A 21713-nucleotide genomic window follows, 5' to 3' on the forward strand; every position below is an offset into this window, starting at 1 on the left:
GGTCAGCGACGGCTGACCAGAACGTCGGAGGTGACCAATTAAAGCGCGGTGCTACGCGTGCTTACTTGCTACCAAGGAGGAAGCGGACAACGCGGTTAAACAAAAGAGTCTTTATTCTCAAGAGGTCACTGTAGCACTGGCGCGCTCCGGGCTGCGCGCCCAGTGTATATCCTGAGGCCACGCCTACCCCTCGGGCGTGGCCGCCGCCCACTTGGTGCGTGGAATGATGTCACCACGCCAGTGGGCTTTCATGTCCGCCACAGCATCATAGGTGAAGTGGTATACCAGCCAAAAATGTTTTAATCGAATTCCTTGTCCGAAAAATCTGAAATTGCAGGCACATGTTCTATGACCCTTTTGTACTGAAATATTAAATTTATGACATCATAGGTCACATGGTTTGGCAGCCATATTGGATTTAACCTAAAACCTTAAAAAAATGTTCTCCCAAACCACCAAATCGATTGACTTGAAACTTTATGTGTGTCATTGACTTGGCATGGCGATTAAAAGATGATCACGAAAACATCATTGGTCACATGGTGTGGCAGCCATATTGGATTGAAGGAAAATATTAAATAATTATATCTCTGAAACCGCTTAACCTATCGATGCGAAATTTTACAAATATCATCTAACACCACTGTTGCATATAGTTTGAAAATGATGATGTTGTAGGTCACGTGGTTTGGCAGCCATCTTGGATAGAAAAATGAGCCTTATCCAATCAACACGGAACTTGACAAACATGATCCTCTACCCATACATATGCAGAGTGCACATTTTAAAGGTCATATGTCACGTGGTATGGCAGCCATATTAGCTTGAAAGCCGATAATAAATAAAAAAAATACCTTCTCTGAAACCACTTCACCGATCATGTGAAACCTGTCATGGCTCGTGAAAATGTGATACTTGAAAACAGCTGAAGGGATTTAAATCAAACTCGTTTATTTGTAGGACAGTGAACGAGGGCATATACCCGTTGTGGGACTACGCGGAGGCATATTGGCGACACAGTCGCATTGCTCAGGTTCTCTCTATAAGAAGGACATGTCCCAACACAGATAGCTCACAGTCATCCCCAAACATCCTTTTTTTATTGTATGGTCATGCATTTTGTCCATTTGGGTTAGTTATTTTTTTCTGTATGGCTGTGAGCTCTGTTTGGCCTTTGGGCCAAGAAGGTGCATGTGTACTTGTTTGACTGTGTATTTGGTCTTGTGGCTGAAGTGCACGTACTTAGCTTTTCTATCGTGGTTGTTTTTCTTTAAAGGGGAACCCAAACGCAATTTTCTATTTGAAAACCTAATGATGGTCTAATTTGAAGCATAGTTTTTTTGAATTTTTTTTTGCCTATCAGAAAGTGTTGAAAATAGCCCTTGACTGTCGATTTTCGATTTTGCCAGTGACGTCACATTATGAGCTCACCTTGATCTAAATGGTGGATTTACATCGAGAACCGTGCATATCGAGCTCCGGTTATGATACTGATGCCTCCATTAGCATCTCTGAAGATTCGCAGTATTTTGAAACTGATCAGTGGGATTGTGAATAAACTATTGAAGACAAAATGAATGATGGAAATACTTTTTCGGGTATTGTAGATCCGAATCGTTTTGAGCCTTGTGCGAGTGATTCAGACGAAGATGGTGTTCGTGAAGATGGCTGTTGATAGTGCAGATGAAAACACCGGTCAAATGTACAATACAGATTGGTGCGTTTGTTTTTCCGTTCAATTGATGCTTTATCAGGGACTTTATATTAATTGATAAATAAAATCCGTTTTATTTAACTCCAGAAGAAATACGGCATGGACACGACACGGAAAGGACTCAACACTTACACCGCCCAGGCACACGGTTGATGGGAGATTGTAGAGGGAGGCAGGGGGAGGGTGTATACATTGTGGGAGTGATAGTTGATGGGGGATGAAGGTACTGTGTGGGGTGGTGTAAGATAACTGCCCCTATTTGTCAGGCCTACATTGTGGCGTACTCTCGTGAGATCTTACTCGAGTCACAAGATAATATACATTATTTCACAAAACATGGAACCAAACACACACATGGAACAGGCACAGCATGACATTACATCTCCTTTAAGATCAAGTTTGTCCTGATGTTCGTGTTGGATGGTGATGGGTATTGTGGGGTTGATGGGGGGATTGCAGGAGGATGGTTGAAGGGAGGGCGTGGAGTGGTCGTGAGTATTGATAGCTTTGGATGACAGTTGATGGCGGATTGTGGGGGAATAGTGGGTGGTGGGTATTGTGGGGGTGATAGTTGCGTTGGGATGGTGGAGTGGGGATGGGGGGAGGTTGTGGAGTGGTTGTGGGTATTGTTAGCTAGGGTGGTCGCTGATTGAGGATTGTGGGGTGATGGTGGAGGGTGGGGAGAGCTGGGGTGGTCGTGGGTATTGTTAGCAAGGATGACAGTTGATGGAGGATTGTGGGGTGATGGTGGAGGGTGGGGAGAGGTGGGGTGGTCGTGGGTATTGTTAGCAAGGGTGACAGTTGATGGAGGATTGTGGGGTGATGGTGGAGGGTGGGGAGAGGTGGGGTGGTCGTGGGTATTGTTAGCAAGGGTGACAGTTGATGGAGGATTGTGGGGTGATGGTGGAGGGTGGGGAGAGGTGGAGTGGTCGTGGGTATTGTTAGCAAGGGTGACAGTTGATGGAGGATTGTGGGGTGATGGTGGAGGGTGGGGAGAGGTGGGGTGGTCGTGGGTATTGTTAGCAAGGGTGACAGTTGATGGAGGATTGTGGGGTGATGGTGGAGGGTGGGGAGAGGTGGGGTGGTCGTGGGTATTGTTAGCAAGGGTGACAGTTGATGGAGGATTGTGGGGTGATGGTGGAGGGTGGGGAGAGGTGGGGTGGTCGTGGGTATTGTTAGCAAGGGTGACAGTTGATGGAGGATTGTGGGGTGATGATGGAGGGTGGGGAGAGGTGGGGTGGTCGTGGGTATTGTTAGCAAGGGTGACAGTTGATGGAGGATTGTGGGGTGATGGTGGAGGGTGGGGAGAGGTGGGGTGGTCGTGGGTATTGTTAGCAAGGGTGACAGTTGATGGAGGATTGTGGGGGAATAGTGGGTGGTGGGTATTGTGGGGGTGATAGTTGCGTTGGGATGGTGGAGTGGGGATGGGGGGAGGTTGTGGAGTGGTTGTGGGTATTGTTAGCTAGGGTGGTCGCTGATTGAGGATTGTGTGGTGATGGTGGAGGGTGGGGAGAGCTGGGGTGGTCGTGGGTATTGTTAGCAAGGGTGACAGTTGATGGAAGATTGTGGGGTGATGGTGGAGGGTGGGGAGAGGTGGAGTGGTCGTGGGTATTGTTAGCAAGGGTGACAGTTGATGGAGGATTGTGGGGTGATGGTGGAGGGTGGGGAGAGGTGGGGTGGTCGTGGGTATTGTTAGCAAGGGTGACAGTTGATGGAGGATTGTGGGGTGATGGTGGAGGGTGGGGAGAGGTGGGGTGGTCGTGGGTATTGTTAGCAAGGGTGACAGTTGATGGAGGATTGTGGGGTGATGGTGGAGGGTGCGGAGAGGTGGGGTGGTCGTGGGTATTGTTAGCAAGGGTGACAGTTGATGGAGGATTGTGGGGTGATGGTGGAGGGTGGGGAGAGGTGGGGTGGTCGTGGGTATTGTTAGCAAGGGTGACAGTTGATGGAGGATTGTGGTGGGATGGTGGAGAGTGGGGAGGGGTGAGGTGGTCGTGGGTATTGTTAACTCGGGTTTTTGAGCTCTTCAGATTGCGAAGGACAATGTGGCGGCGTTTATATAGCCAGCACATCCAGTGAGGTGACATTGGACGCTGGCAGGCCAACACAGGTGTTCGATTTACCACTCAAATCACCTATGTCCAATGTCCATATGCTGGTAGCTCGGCAGAGATGATGTTACAGATATGTGTGATGGTTGTTTCCTCCTCGTAATCATGAGTGTGGCATCCTCTGTCAATCATGGCAGATAACCATAATATTTAGCCATCTTTGTTGTTTCATAGCAGTTCTCTGTATAATATTCCGAATACAAAAGCGAACATTTTGTCGGCCTGATCCACACTCGGGTATTTCACACAAACCTCTTCCAATTTCTGGCAACCCTCAGATCCTTCCGCCATTGGTGAAGCATGAAACCATAGACCTCGGTTTGTAATACAACAACCACCAAGGATGCATCGACCTGGCATATTTGTAGAAATTCGGAAATTATTCGCCGTTTGAGTTAAACCGTTCTTCGATATAATCCATAAACAATATAGAAGTGGCGGTCGTCTTCCTGGTGTGACGTCATGGATAAACGTGAAGAAGAAGATTTGACTTTTAATCGCAAAACGATTGGCTTTAAACTTCGCAAATCGAAAAAAGACATCCTATCTATTTTATAGGGTATCAATTCAAGAGATAGATTAAGAGATAGATGAGATAGATGCATAGATTCAAGAGATAGATGCATGGCCTTAACAGCCCAATGTCCAATCAGCCACAAGGATAGAGAGGTGGAGTGGTCAATTCAGGAACTTTGGTTACCATGGGCATGGTGTTTGAATAGCAAGTGACACATGCGGATTAAGGTTTTCACGGCAATGGCCCAATGGGACACAAATCTGTGGCTCCGCACAATAACTAAAGGATTGTAGCGGTTGCCGCTGAACATACACAGTCGCCTAACACCTGCCGAGGACGCAACCACGGAGCGATCGCTGTGCCGGGCTCGCCCAGACCGCCCGGAGACGCTCAGTCTCGCCTTTCCCGGGCATGCCCGGACTCGCCTTTACCGGGCTCGCCCGGCCCGTCCGGCGACACCCAGTCTCGCCGTTCCCGGGCAAGTCCAGGCACGCCCGGCCCGTCCGGCGACACCCAGTCTCACCGTTCCCGGGCATGTCCAGACTCGCCCAGGTCTCCCGGACATGCCCAGTCGCGCCTTTTAAGGGCAAACGCTCCGGCATGAGATATTCGAGTGCTTGTATATAATGCTGCCCGATAAACGGGCTTTTCAGTTTTACCCGAGTTGATTTGATGCAATAAAGAAACTCGGACGAATTCCAGCTTTTTGTCGCGTCCATTCTTTCGATTCGAGTTGGAGCACAGCTCCTTCATTGGTGATCTACCGACATGGACACGGCAGTTGCCCTCAAACTGCCTACCTTCTGGGAGGCTCACGCGGCGGTTTGGTTCGCCCAGGCGGACTCCCAGTTCGCCCTGCGAGGCATCACCGCCGACGACACCCGCTTCCATCATGTGGTAAGCAGCACTCGCCTCAGCCACCGCGGCCCGCGCCTCAGCCTCCTCCAGCACCCGCCAGCCGCTGACAAGTACGGCACGATCAAGAAGCTCCTCCTCGACGCTTTCGCCCTCTCATCGGCGGAATGCGCACGGCGCCTGCTCGACCTGCCCGAGCTCGGCGACACACGCCCGTCCGAGCGAATGGATTACATGCTCTCGCTGCTCGGGGAGCACGCCCCGGATTTTCTTTTTCAAGAGCTGTTCCTCCGTCAGCTGCCTAGCCAGGTACGCCTTGCCCTGGCAAGCACGCAGATCACGGATCCCGCGCCCTTGCCAGGGAAGCCGACAAGATCTCCTCGGCAGGCCAACGCATTGGGGCAGCGACCTGGAGCCCGCCGCCAACCGAAGCAACCCCCATGGCACCCGAGCACCCGGCACGGTCGGCGGCCGAACTGCCGGCGCAATTGGCGGCCGCTACGCCGCGCCGACCGCCTCCAACACGACGACCGGGGCCTCCACCTGACCAGGCGTGGTGTTACTACCATGCCAGGTTCGGACAAAAGGCCCGGACATGCCGACCCCCGTGCACTTTCGTCAAGTCGGGAAACGGCCGGGCTCGAATGCACGGGGTTCCGAACCTGCCTTCCAAACCTGCCTTTTCGGTTCCGAACCTGCCTGGGCTCGTTATTGGAGTTCATTACCAGCCATGAGCGCCGGCCACAAGGGCAACTTACTTTTATCAGGGACAAAGCGTCCGGATGGCGCTTCCTGTGTGACACCGGTGCCCAACTGAGCGTCATACCCGCCTCCGATCAGGACAGGCAGTCCGCGGTTTGCGGCCCCTCCTTGGTGGCGGCCAACGGATCGGCCATCCGCACCTTCGGCCCGCGCAACATCACCCTCTGCTTCGGCAGCCAGCGCTTTCATTGGATTTTTGTGACCGCAAGCATGCCCATGGCTCTGCTGGGCGCGTGCCAACGTCCCACCACGGTGAACCCCAGTCCTATGTCCCCCAGCGCTTCGCACAGCAGAGTACGTTTTTGTGCGTCATGACACACACCGGGGGCCACTCAGGCCGCCGTACGACGGACCCTTCCGGGTCCTGCGATGGGACGACAAGTCCTTCGTCATCGACGTCGGCGGCAGGTCGGACCGGATTTCGGTGGACCGCCTCAAGCCGGCGCACCTGGACATCGACCAACCACCTCGGTTGGCCCTTCCTCCGCGGCGAGGCCGCCCCCCGTCCACGGTGCCTCCCGCTCGACCACCCACCCCCACACCGGACCCCCCCCCCCCCACGACCCTCCAGGGGTCGCTTCGGCCGGGTCATCAGGACCCCCCTTAAATTGACCCTGCCGGTGCAAGTCGATTCTGGGGGGGCATGTGTAGCGGTTGCCGCTGAACATATACAATCGCCTCACACCTGCCAAGGACGCAACCACGGAGCGATCGCTGTGCCGGGCTCGCCCAGACCGCCCGGAGACGCTCAGTCTCGCCTTTCCCGGGCATGCCCGGACTCGCCTTTCCCGGGCTCGCCCGGCCCGTCCAGCGACACCCAGTCTCGCCGTTCCCGGGCATGTCCAGGCACGCCTGGCCCTTCCGGCGACACCCAGTCTCGCCGTTCCCGGGCATGTCCAGACTCGCCCAGGTCTCCCGGACACGCCCAGTCACGCCTTTTAAGGGCAAACGCTCCGGCATGAGATATTCGAGTGCTTGTATATAATGCTGCCCGATAAACGGGCTTTTCAGTTTTACCCGAGTTGATTTGATGCAATAAAGAAACTCGGACGAATTCAAGCTTTTTGTCGCGTCCATTCTTTCGATTCGAGTTGGAGCACAGCTCCTTCAGGATAATCATTTTTTTCAGTTAACCAAAACACTTCCTGTTATCCGTCTGCTTGGATTGGATATCAGCTCAAACCTCCGCTGGGAAAAGTACATCTCTGGTATCGCTAAAAAAGCCTCCCAGCACCTTGGCTACTTATTTCGTGCTTGGCGATACCTTTCTTAAGCTGCTATTCTCCATCTATCTATAATTCCAGCAATCTCTGTGTGTCTGTCTGTGTGTCTGTGACCGCTGTTTCTCGACAACCACGGGTCCGATATACTTGAAACTTGCCAGGTATATTGCTGGGGACCCGAGGATGTGCCTTTTCAAGGTTTGTAATTAATCGGACAAGTACCTACCGAGCTATGTCCAAAAAACGCTTCAACCAATCAGAGAGCAGCGAGCTATCACGTGTGCCGAACCGTTAATGCAATGCAAGCGTTAATGCGTTAATGCAAGGCTTTTCTTTTTTTCCCTCTTCTCTTTCTACTTTTCCTTGCGATTAAATTGCAAACAGCCAAAATACGTTGGCGCTAATTGAATAATTGGCCATTAACACTAAAATAATCGTAACTGCGATATGCCAACTTCCGGACAGTGCAGCCTTCCATGTTGTTGTTGTTTGCAGCAGCTGTTTGCAGCAAGGCAAGGCTTTTCTTTTTTTCCCTCTTCTCTTTCTACTTTTCCTTGCGATTAAATTGCAAAAAGCCAAAATACGTTGGCGATAATTGAATAAATGGGCATTAATAGATAGATAGATAGATATGCGATATGCGAACTTCCGGACAGTGTGCGCGTTACGAGCTGACCGCCATTACGGTACGTAATTCGATTTCTTATGCGCATTATTTCTCCCAATTCAGTCAGAGCGAAGGCGGAAGCGAAGAGCGTTGTTATTTTTTGTTTACGGGGCGTACGGGCGGGGTAGAGCGTACGGGTAGCGTTTTTTTTTTTTTTTTGGCAAGGAACGGGCACCCACGTACGGGCAATGCCCTAGTCTATACAAGGCCACCATACCACCTGTTATGGAGTATCATTGCCATATTTGGGCAGGTGCTCCGGCCCGTCATCTATCTCTTCTTGACAGAATCCAGCGACGTGCTGCCATTCTGGTCGGACAGGAGTTGGCACCATCCCTGGAACCTCTCTCAGTTTGCCGCTCTGTTCCTTCCTTGAGCCTTTTCTATCGATATTATCCTGGAATGTGCTCTGAGGGTCTTTCCCAGGTTGTTGCACCTGCACATATTTTCAGATGCTCTACACGTTTAGCAGTTTTTTCCCATTCATTCCCATACACTGTAGCTGTCCCGAGGTGTAAGACTATGAGGTATTCTTCTAGTTTTTTCCCCCTGTACTGCATCACTCTGGAACAGTTTACCTGCATCTTGCTTTCCCCTCAAGAGGAATGTCAATAGATTCCTCCTTTCTGTCTAATATCTATACTTTTCTTTCCTTTGCGTAGCCCCCACCTCGAGTGGCCTTGTAGGCCTTGTGGCGGGCAAAATCCTATGAAAAAAAAATACCATTATAGGAGTATTGAAATTTCCTGCTATGCAGCTGTTTGAATCAAATCCAGTGAAGAAACAAGTGAAGGCAATTTAACAAAACTACCCATTCCAACACAACATGTTGCTTTACACTATGCTGTACCTTTCTGCTTTGACTTCTGCACAGCTGTAGTCTGCACTCACCTTATGCATATTGCAGTCAATTAGATGCCCTTCCTACTTTCAGATACTTCATACCTGGCACACGGTTACTGCACTTGGTGGTAAAACTCTCATAGCTGAGCCTTGCATATTTTTTTTATGTCCAAGGAGAATCTGTTCTCCCCTCTGCGCTGGTGCTCCTGCCTCTCAACTAGCTCGGCGTCACGCGGTAGAAACCAAAGCATTCAGAACCATTGGTATTTCCCGTGATTAAGCCGATTCTGAGGGCCTTTCTCTCACTCACCGCAGGCAAGTTGGTGGTCTTTCTGTCTTCTACTGACTCCTCTCCGACCTTGCTCCCCCAGCTCTGTCTAAGCTCTGCTGTCCCTCTGCCACACCCAAATATTCCTGCAGGACGCACAAGATCTGCCAGCAACCCCCTTCTGGTGAAATTGCCAAAATCAAGACTCTCTGCTCACCTTCTCTCCTTCATTCCTCTATTCTCCCGCCTCTGGAACAAACTCCCTCACTCTCTTCAATCCCCCTCCTCCCTCCAGGTCTTTAAAACAGCTGTTCACCACCATCTCTTATTGAGAGCAGAGAGTCCCCCATCCAAAACCTTGATCTTTTCTACCCCCGTTAAAACACCCCAAATCCACCTCTTCCAATCCCCAACTTCTTTCCTGAAATTCCTATTTGTGTTAATTTGCTTGATACCATGTACCCCTGCTCCCACAGCCCTCCCCACTCCCACTTCCACAGATCTACCAACGTCCCTGTTTTCCACTGTTGTGCTTGTGTGCTTCCCTTTCTCTCCCCCTTTTCTGTCCTGCTCCCTTCATTGTTTGTTTTATGTCTGTGCATGTTTTCATGTTCAATGTGTTAGCTCTTACATCTGCCTCGATTCTCGATGCAAAAAAGTGCTTATATATATATATATATATATATATATATATATATATATATATATATATATATATATATATATATATATATATATATATATATAAATATATATATATATATATATATATATATATATATATATATATATATATATATATATATATATATACAGACTTGGCATTTAATATGGAATATTTTTTTTGTGGGGGTGAACTTACTTTTCAAGATGACTTAGAACCAAAAGTTCATTGGAATTATGTTGAAACTATTCTAGATTTTGTTGATGTGACCTTTAAAAGAACCAAAAACCACATTTGACATTTCGAAGCAAATAAATTGATCCTTGAAAGTGATGTAAACTGATATCGAACTCGATTCACGGACAGTACTGTGTTAAACTTCTGTACGTTTTCCAGAAGTATCTCTTTATTTTGCACATTAGCCAAAAAAAATTTCAATAAAAACGAAAGCTAAATTATGACTGGGATTACGGACAGTAAAATTACAGTTCAGTACTTCGTGTAACCCCCACGAGCATTCGGGAGAGCATGTACACGTCGAGGCATGCTGTTCATGAGATTTGCCAAGGTTTGGACAGGAATCGCTTGCCATGCAGTGACAATAGCCTGCTGCAATTCACGCACAGAGGTCGGCTGCTGGTCCAAGTGGTCGATTTGACGCGTTAATTCTGCCCACAAGTTGTCTATCAGATTCATATCCGGGGACATGGCAGGCCACTCCATATGCTCTGCACCACGGTCAGCAAGAAAGTGTTGGATCATGCGAGCACGATGAGGCCGTGCATTGTCATCATGGAAGACAAAGTTTCCTCGAAAGACTGCACGAGCAAATGGAAGCAATGTTTCTTCCAGAATGACCCTGTACTTGAACTGGTTCAGGTTTCCATTCAGAACAACCAGGTCAGTTTTGCCCCCTGCATGAAAAGCAGCCCAAACGGTCACCCCACCACCTCCAGTTTGGACTCTTGGCACTATACAATCTTCGTTGTGGGCTTCATGCACTTGTCTGCACACTCGGACGCGGCCATCTTGACGATAGACCAGAAATCTAGACTCGTCACTGAAGGGCACGTGATTCCAGTGTCCTGGCTGCCATTGGCGGTGCTCTCTGGCCCACTGCAATCGGCGCTGGCTGTGTTGTCTGGTCAGGCGTGGCTTTCTCAGGGGATGCCTGGCACGATAGCCTGCTTTAACCAGTCGTTGGTTGCCTCGCCTTCTGGATACAGGCACATTTGTCAGTTGCTGCCACTCAGCCCTAAGCCGATTAGCTGACTTGGTACGGTCATTGCAGACTAACCGGTGCAGCTGGCGATCATCTCTCCTTGTGGTTCTGCGGGGACGTCCTGGGCTCGTTATTTGAGTAGGGACACCCCTCTGAGCATTTCGTTTCAGGATATTTGACACCTGACCTTGAGTGATGCCATACTGCCGAGCAATAGCACGCTGTTTCATGCCAGAATTTCGTAAAGCCACCACTCCATGACAAACAGCATTGTCAAGCTTCCTCTGAACCATCTCCAGAGGAAGCGGCAATAACTTTTGTAGACGTGCAGCAGTTGTTTTCCACTAATGCAGAACGCAACAACCCTTATATACCCGATTGTGAAGCCAATCGTCAAATGTACCTGTCCTTACATTTTGTCACGCCACCTGTGATATAATCCTGTTATTGACTTCTTTCTGCGAAAGACAATCAGTGACATGGTTCTTTCAACAAAGACATCACCGAAGGGTAAAAGAAACTCACCAGATTGATATACTGAGTTCAGAAAGTAAACCCAAGTCAAGAAAAAAAAAATAATCCATATTAAATGCCAAGTCTGTATATATATATATATATATATATATATATATATATATATATATATATATATATATATATATATATATATACATATATATATAGCTATATATATATATGTATATATATATATATATATATATATATATATATATATATATATATATATATATATATATATACAGTATATATATATACATATATATACATACATACATACATATATATATATATACATCTCCATTTAATGACAAAAATCTCCATTTAATCCAGTTTAAATTTCGGCTGTAACACAACAAAAAGTGACAAAGTCAAGTGGTGTGAATACTTTCTGAAGACATTGTGTATACGTGTGTGTTTATATATATATATATATATATATATATATATATATATATATATATATATATATATATATCATGAAAGGGAGAGTTTACAATTTTCACAGTATGGGTTACTTGTCCACACAGCCAATAACACACTTCCTAGATCTCTTAATGCTCACCCGCAGTAAAGTGCCTGCCTGGGAGGTTTTTCATCAAAGGTTCAAACGAGTGGAATTCAAAGGGTTTTATGGTTGGGGCAATCGTGAGGATGAGAATCTTATGAAAGGAGTTAGCCCTTGGCAATAAACACAGATTCTCTGAAAAGCACAAGCAAAGTATGACGTCACTTATTTGGGATAACTGCATCAATGTGTATGCAGTATATTACCAAAAAATAAACAGTCATATTGTTTAAGCTTCACAAATAAGATTAAATTTAAACAATAGGGAAACAAAAAAATTATAAGGAGAGACAAAAACTCGAACATCAAGCGGTTCCGACGGCGGGCAATCCTCACATTTTCCAACTTCAACGGCATTTGGTAGAGAGCATACCTCCGCCAGGCAGAACAGTTTACATTTTGTATCCCACTGATAGGTCAGATCTGGAGGACAGCTGTGAGCATCCTGAACCAAAAAAAATTTCGGTTTGTTTTTGTCACCTAGCCAACTCATCCACCTAGTTTTGTCATAATCCGTCCTCAAATTTTTGAAACATCATGCTATATATCATTTTGGCACCATCTTTCAATGATGACGAATCACTTTAAAAAATACAAATAATCAGATTCAGATCCTCATCCAATTGCCATCCTCATATCTCCTCATTACCATCCTGCCACTGCAGCCCTGTGCGCCACCGACTCATACTTGTACAAATCCTCGTCCGTCCCTTTGTTCTTCATGTACGAGTCTGGTATTTTGGTGCCATTAGGGGTTATATATAGTTATTTTGTTCATAAGTTTGCATGTATTACCTTCCCCATTTGTGTGTCCTCGTGTACCAGATCTGTCCGTGTTCTGTTGTCTTGTCTACCCCATGTCAGTATTTCTCATATAATAAACCATTTTAATTACTAGAAGCGTATTCCTGCTTTTTAACTCCTGCTTGTTTCACCACCAGGTTTGGCTTTCATTTGGGTGATCCTTGGTGATGGGTGATCATGATTTGATGAAAGCAGAAGATAATTAAGAAATTGTCGTATCCAGATCCGGATCTTCACCAAAATCGAATCAATTCGTCCGTGAAATACACCCAACCATTCTATCAAGTTTCACCCGAATCGTTCGATAGCTTTTCGAGATATCGTGCTCTATGTGTATCGTTTTTGGTCGTATCTTTCAATGGTGAAGAATCACTTAAAATTCTAGTATCCAGATACAAATGTGGAACTTCACCAAAATCAAAGCAAGTCGTCCTTGTCCACATCCAACATGCCCACCAAGTTGGAGACTTGGAGAAGTCTCGCGAGATCACGGCGAGGTCACGTCTTTTCGAAGCTGCTCCATGCGCTCACGCTTTCGAAGCTAAGTGATATTTCTCAATCGTGTTTTTGTCGAGACTGTATCTATCTTTCGGTGTATGTACCTATAGCGTATCTTTTGGAAAATTTTCGGTGCTAATTTTTCGTACATGTATACACAATCGTCGGTTAATGGTATCGAGTATTCTGCGGCCTAGTACTCGTAGGCTTGGACTACCGTACCGTCTCCGACCTTGTGGTTTGTTTTTCTCTCAGCGATTCGTCGAATGCGCTGAAATTATTTTCGTTCACTGTTTCGTCCCAGTCGTTCACCCCGTACCTCCTTGTTTAATATCTGTACTCACAAAAAAAAAAAAAAAAAACCCCCAAAAAAACTATTTCCTTCCCAGGTCTTATTCGTTTATTTGTTCTTTTTGTTCGTTCGTTCTTCGTTCGCGATCACGCGGTTAGAAATGTATAATCTCTCAACTGAACAACTATTTTCTCTCATATATTATAACACCCTTTTCTTCTTTTCCTACAAAAGGATGCTTTCGTCTTGCTCACCAAATCTATTCATTCCAAAAAATATATATAATACCATCTCTTACAGTTCCTCCTTTCTACATTCCCTAAACTATCCAGAACTCCATCCCTCCTCCAGTGTCCTCAAACGTATTTTTGACTCGAAGGTCTCAAACTCATTTTGCAAAAAATGTTCGTTTCCCATGAATCGTACACTTTTCAAAATCCAATCTCACCCCTCCCCTCCAAATCCTCCCCATCACCCATCCCTTTCAAATCTCCCCCCTTGCCCCTTCCCTCCCCTCCCTCCTAAACTCCCCCCACACCCCTCCCCTCCGAGACTCTCCCTCGCTCCTCCCCTCCTAGACTCCCCTCTCACCCCTCCTCCTCAAAGCATCCTCCCTGCTTCTTCCTCCTTCCAACTTTCACCTTCATCTCCCCAAACCTTCTGCCTTGCTCTTCCCCCTCCTCAAATAACACCTCACTGTGCCTCACCCAATCTCCATCAAACCTTTTGTCCGCCCCATTCTTCCCTTTCTCCAAGCTATTCTGAAATCTCTGACACACCTTCAACAGCTCTCCCTACCTCTTCCTCCTCTTCCACATCTTACCCTACCCCTCCCCCCCCCCTGTTCTGGACCCGATGCTCCCCCTTCCTCTTCATTAACGGTATGGACCTCAAACATCCGGGGCCTTCGCTCAAACTTGACTGACCTCTCCATACAGGTTGCTTCTGACAAACCAGATGTGATCTGCTTAACAGAAACTTTCCTCCTTCATGATGTCTCTGATGCCTTGGTATCTCTCCCAGGTTACTCCCTCCTCCGGTATGATAGACCTGAGCCTCGTCCTGGAGGTGGGGTTGCTATCTTTATAAAAAACTCTCTTCCTCACTCGCCCTCCACTGCCCTCTCTCCACCTCACCCCCAGGAATACCTTTGGCTACGGCTTCCCCTTCGCTCCCACCTTTTGTTCATATGTGTGTTGTACCGTCCACCAATCAGCGATGACTCCATCTACATCTCACTGTCTGATAATATGGACCAACTTCTATCTACCCATCCCAACTCTCTCTTCCTCATATGTGGTGATTTCAATTGTCACCATGCCAGTTGGCTGGGTGTGGGTACCTCTCTCACCAGCCATGGCTCTTCAGCAAAGGACTTCTGCGACTCACTGGGACTGACACAATCTGTCAATTTCCCGACCCGGATCTCAGTCAACGGAGCATCTTCTCTTCTGGATTTGGTTATGACAAACTTACCTGAAAATGTCTGCTGCTCTTCTTCTGCTCCAATCGGCTCATCTGATCATGTGCTTGTCAAAGTGGACATCTCTCTGACCATTCTCAGAGAGCCTCCTCAGCGTCGACGAGTCTGGCATTTCACTCAGGCCAACTGGCACGGTCTTCAAGCAGCCATCAATCATCTGGACTGGTCTCCCATCTCTACCGCCTCTGACATCAACTCATCCTGGGAATTCTTTCAAAGTAAATTGCTCTCTCTCATGCACAGATTTATACCATCTCGTCTTCAGTTGTCATACCCTTCCTCCCGTCCATGGTACACGGAATCTTGTGGTGAGTCTGTTGCCCTGAAACAACTTGCTTTCTTCTCCTGGAAAGCAAATCCAACGGAAGGAAATCTCATTTCCTTTCACAAAGCCCGAAACAAGTGTGTGTCCACCCTCAGGAGAGCCAGGAAACAATATCTCACCATTCTCAAGACCGAACTCTCTTATCTGTCTCCCTCTTCCAAATCCTGGTGGCGTCTGGTCAAATCTGTTTCTGGTGTTTGTTCCCCCTCCATCCCCTCCCTCACCTCAAACGGCTTAACGGCTGACTCCGTACGTGAAAAAGCTGAATGCCTCAACTCTGTGTTTGCCTCTAAATCTTGTGTCCCAAACCCATCCCTCTCTGTACCCACCGTACCCAGTCGTACCCAGCTGCTCCTGGACTCTGTGTCCTTTCCTCCTGACAAGGTGGAAAAGTTTCTGGCAACCCTCGACTCTGATTCTGCAACTGGTCCTGACGGCATCAGCCCACGGGTCCTAAAATCATGTTCTTCTGCACTTTCACTCCCTCTTTCTGTTCTCTTCACCCTCTCTTTTGCTCAAGGTCATCTGCCATCTGCTTGGAAATCAGCCAACATCACCGCTTTGCACAAAAAAGGTGCAAAAACAGATCTCAGCAACTACAGACCAATCAGCCTTCTCCCAATTATCAGCAAAGTCATGGAATCCATCATTGCTTCAGATATTAAATCTTTCCTCTTCTCCAATGGCTTGATCTCTGATCATCAATTTGGTTTCAGACCTGGTCACTCTACTCTGGACATGCTGCTTCTGCTTTCTCAACAATGGATGGAGGTCCTCAACGCCAAACAGGAAATTAGAGCTGTCTCCCTTGACATTTCACGTGCCTTCGATACGGTCTGGCACCCTGCTCTGCTCTCCAAACTCTCCTCCTTTGGTATCCATGGAAATCTCCACGCATGGCTGGCGGACTTCCTCTCTGGTCGTAGTCAACGTGTGGCCCTGAATGGGTTTCTCTCATCTCCTCTTCCTGTTCAGGCTGGAGTTCCCCAAGGTAGTGTTCTGGGCCCTGTGCTTTTTCTGGTCTTCATCAATGATCTCTCTGACTCTCTTGAAAATCCTCTCTATCTCTTTGCTTACGACTCTACTCTCTGTCGCTCCATTCCTCATCCCTCAGATCGGCAGTCTGCAGCCTCCTCACTCTCTGCAGACCTGGACAAAATCACAGACTGGTCAAACAAGTGGAACATGTCTTTCAATCCTGACAAATCTCACACTCTTACAATGTCTCTCCGAAAGGACCGACTGGACAACCCTCCCATCTACTTTCTCAACAATCCTCTCCAAGAAGTTCTGTCGCTCAAGCTTTTGGGTCTCACTATCTGCCATGATCTTTCTTGGGAAAACCACATTTCCAAGCTGGCCTCCAAAGCCAGTCGCCGACTGGGCATCCTCCGTCGTGCGAAGTCCTTCCTTGGCACACCTGAGCTCCTCACCACATACAAGGCTTTCATCCGCAGCTCAATGGAATACTGTTCCCCCCTCTGGGCTGGTGCTCCTGCCTCACACCTTGCTCGGCTTCACGCTGTTGAGGCCAAAGCTTTCAGAATCATTGGAATCTCCTGCGATGTAGTCAACGCCGAGGGCCTTTCACTCACTCACCGCAGGCAGGTTGGTGGTCTTTCTGTCTTCTACCAACTCCTCTCCGGCCTTGCTCCCCCAGCTCTCTCTGTGCTCTGTCCCCCCCAATATTCCTTCAGGTCGCACAAGATCTGCCTGCAACCCTCTTCTGGTTAAACTGCCAAAGTCTAGGCTCTCTGCTCACCTTCACTCTTTCATTCCCCTTTTCTCCCGCGTCTGGAACAAACTCCCCCACTCCCTTCAATCCCACTCCTCCCTCCAGGTCTTTAAAACAGCTGTTCACCACCATCTCTTATCTTCCCCCATCGAAAACCTTGATCTTTTCTACCCCCGGTAATTCACCCCAGAGTCCTTGCAGTGTTCATATGTTTTAATCCTCTCCCACCTCCCCCCAAGTCCTCCCGATGTCCCTGCTCTCAAATGTTGTGTTTGTGTCCTTCCCCCTCTCTTTTGTGTCCTTCCCCCTCTCTCCCCATCTTGTCTACCGCTCCCCTTGTTTTTTGTGTTTTGTGTGTCGGTTTGTCTTTTTGTGTGATTAATGTTAGCTCTTTCACGAGCCTCGATATTGTATACAAAAAAAAAAAGAAAAAAAAAAGTTTTGTCTAAATCCGTCCATAACTTTTTGAGATATCTTGCTCACAAACAAACAGACAGATAGATGTGAAAATGTAACCTGCTTCCACCATCGGTGGCAGAGGGAAGAACAGTTAAGGTGTTTCAAAATGCTTCGAGATCTTCAGCGGAAAAAAAAAAACCATGACCCCAATGAAGATCTGTGGATATTTCTGAGAGACTGAGGGTTATAAGTGTATTATAAGCTTGGGGATATTGCAAAACTAAACTTCTTCGGGTTAAATTTTCCAATTTGGGATAATTGGTACTTTTTACGCAACAAAAACGTAGATATTTGAGTTTCCAGCTTCTGTTCTCAACATGGTGTTTAAAAGAAGCAATTTTCAGCCACTTTTGTTATAAGTCCCTTACTGTCACCTTGATGGATGATAAAGCATGGACCATCTCTTTTTTTTTCATCCCTGAGGGGGATGCAAAGGGACCAGTTTGTTGTCACTGATGAGGCAATGCTGTCCTATATATGCTGACTCCCAAAAGTCAGAGGTCAAGGCACGACTGCAAAGTCGGATGCTATTGTGTTTGCAGATGTGTTTGAAACATGAAAACTTTAAGTTGATGGGAATTAAATAAAAATGAATTTGCACAATCCTACTTTTATTTTTTAACGACTGCGTTAACTTGACATTGATATTAAAAGTAGAGAAAAACAGCTCTAAATGCGAAGGAGGGAGGATTGGCCTGGGAAAAAGAAGGGTAGAATTGGGAAAAGAAACGAGTTTGGAGGCGAAGGGTGTTCATGGGGAGAGGACATGGGAATGCGCATGGGATGGGTGAAAAGGGGGTTGGTCAAAAGTCTTCCATTCAAGAACGTAATATGTGGATAGAACCATAACGGCACGTCGTAATAGGTTGTGACCTTTAGATCTGTCGAAGAAAGGCCCGAAGTGCTATTGTATACCTGACAAGCTCAGGTGGCAATTCAACTCGCTAATTAAATGTGTTATCAATATGGCTGGATTCGGAAAAACACCAACAGCCTTAAAACAAGTGTTTCTCCGTAGCCCTAATCCATTCCTCCTATGAATCCAAGCACGTGCATTTAGCAGTGCCGTACCTGTGATATGCTACCATGCTGACGCTGCTTTTTCCGCAGAAGTCGGCATGCTGTGTGTTTACAAAACATAAAATAAAAGGAGAAGTCAAACGGCATCGATTTGTGTTCGTGTGTCGCACACACATGCATCTTGCAATTCGGATCGTGAGACCACCTGGCAACGTCACATTCATCATCTGTATGCACTGCAATTATGCAGCAACAACAAGTACATGCAAATCCACACACACATGAAAACACACACACACCATTGCAATAGCTGGTGGATATACAATGCAGGGATCAACCATTAGCTCCCTTTGTAATCGGTGTTGAAAATTCATCACACTTTTCAAAAGGCATTTGGTTTCTAAAGGGAAACAAGTACAAAAAGTTTTAATTAAAACAAAAGCCGCGTCGATGTTACACAATGCCTAGATGCAGCTGTGCCTATAACGTCGATGTTATAGGCACAGGACATTCCTATTGATTCGATTACTTGATGTTATTTTTGTGCAAAGTGAAAATATATCTCGGCAATTTCCCGTGTGTGGCGACGAATTTTTAATATATCTCGGCATTTTCCCGTCTGTTATTTCAGGCGGTGTATGACTGACCATGCCGCGATTTAAAAAAAATATATCTCGGCAATTTCCCGTGTGTGGCGACACGTGAACGAAGCTATGCTCCTCTCTCCACATTATTGTGACGACGTATAAATTAAATATTTCATCGTGACGATTGTCATCAAATGGACGAATTTTTAATATATCTCGGCATTTTCCCGTCTGTTATTTCGGGCGGTGTATGACTGACCATGCCGCGATTTAAACAAAATATATATATCTCGGCATTTTCCCGTCTCTTATTTCGGGCGGTGTATGACTGACCATGCCGCGATTTAAACAAAATATATATATCTCGGCATTTTCCCGTCTCTTATTTCGGGCGGTGTATGACTGACCATGCCGCGATTTAAAATATATATATCTCGGCAATTTCCCGTGTGTGGCGACACGTGAACGAAGCTATGCTCCTCTCTCCACATTATTGTGACGACGTATAAATTAAATATTTCATCGTGACGATTGTCATCAAATGGACGAATTTTTAATATATCTCGGCATTTTCCCGGCTGTTATTTCAAGCGGTGTATGACTGACCATGCCGCGATTTAAACAAAATATATATATCTCGGCATTTTCCTGTCTCTTATTTCGGGCGGTGTATGACTGACCATGCCGCGATTAAAAAAAAAAATATCTCAATGGACTTGAAGTTACAGGCCTTTGAGAATTCATTTCGTTCTATAAAGGGCAACTTTCATCGGATTTTCTTCCCGTTTTTTTTCAACCGAGTCTAAAACGATGTTAGCGACCTTGAAAAATGAAATGATATATCGAATTTGATTTGAAATAAAACTGTGTGAGAGAGGAAGACACCACGGGCCTACAAAACAGGCCTCAAAGCTATGCGAGTTAATAAAATGGTGGATGTTTGTTTATATGAAGCCTCTCCCACAATGGGTGGAGCTATGGTTCCCAGAATGGGTGGAGCTTTGAGGTTTTGCCTTCTCTGCAAGAACAAGAAGAACAACAACAACAACAGCAGAGGGCACTCTATGACCAGCGTCTTGCGACGCGGCTAAAAAGCATCCTGAAAAGCAGCTGTGTGCATGCAATACATGAAGGGAAGGATGGATTAAGTCATCCCACACCCTTTTCATGGTGTCATGGAATTCTGAAGTAACTTCCTAAAAAAGAAACAAGAAAGAGCAGTCAGAGATTGCAGACTCTCGTCAGGACTTGTTTGTATGGTTTATTGACAACGCAGATTCATGTTCAATCCAATATGGCTGCCGGACCACATGACCAATGACGTCACCAATTTAATTCTTCCATACAATTTTTGTGTCGATCACGCTGAATAAATTTCAAACTGATTAGTCCAATTATGTAGTCATAATGAAGGCACTGATGACATCATCATGAATATATGATGTGCCCCGTGGAGAGTACTTTACAATGAGCTATGTTTAATTTTTTTCTATGGAGCAGATTCAGAGATGGAGAGGTGCAAATTTTTTGGTTTTTCCAAGATGGCACCCCACAACGTGACCTACGATATCATAAGTATAATTTAAAAAATCCTATGGGGAAAATTTTCCTGTCAATCGGACCGACAGTTACAGAGAAAAGCATACTTACGTTCTGTGCGGACACGATCTGTGCGGACAAATAAACAGACAAATAAACGGATCCAAGTGCAATACCCTCTCCTCTGGCAAGGGTAAATATACTGGGGAGGAATTTAGCCAGGATGTGGGGGATAATTAAATACTCTTCTTAAAAGATGTGGGATCTATCCCGTCACCGAGCAGCAACCATAACTGGTCCATGAGCCCCTAGTTTAGCGTCCCATCTGCGGGATGGCACAAAGTGACGCAACACACTGCCTTCAAAACATCAGGGTCAGGAATCAATCCTCGACTAGACAACTTTTTTTTTTTTTTGTGTACAAGATCGAGACTCGTGAAAGAGCTAACATTAATCACACAAAAAGTCAAACCGACACAAAACATATAATAAGGGGAGCGGTAGACAAGATGGGGAGAGAGGGGAAGGACACAAACACAACATTTGAGAACAGGGACATCGAGAGATCTGTGGGAGGGAGAGGGCTTGGGGGGAGGTGGGAGAGGTATAAAACACATGGACACTGCAAGGACATCCAGGAAAGAGTTGGAATTTCAAAAACGTGTATCTGGGGTGAATTAGCGGGGGTAGAAAAGAACAAGGTTTTGGTTGGGGGAAGATAAGAGATGGTGGTGAACAGCTGTTTTAAAGACCTGGAGGGAGGAGTGGGATTGAAGGGAGTGGGGGAGTTTGTTCCAGAGGCGGGAGAAAAGAGGAATGAAGGAGTGAAGGTGAGCAGAAAGTCTTGATTTTGGCAGTTTAACCATGAGAGGCTTGCTGGCAGATGTTGTGCGACCTGTAGGAATATTTGGGGGGCAGAGCACAGAGAGAGCTGGGGGAGCAAGGCCGGAGAGGAGTCGGTAGAAGACAGAAAGACCACCAACCTGCCTGCAGTGAGTGAGTGAAAGGCCCTCGGAGTTAGCTTCATCGCGGGAGATT

Source organism: Myxine glutinosa, chromosome 3, assembly GCF_964187855.1.
Source record: "Myxine glutinosa chromosome 3, kmMyxGlut1.1, whole genome shotgun sequence".
Lineage (NCBI taxonomy): Eukaryota > Metazoa > Chordata > Myxini > Myxiniformes > Myxinidae > Myxine > Myxine glutinosa.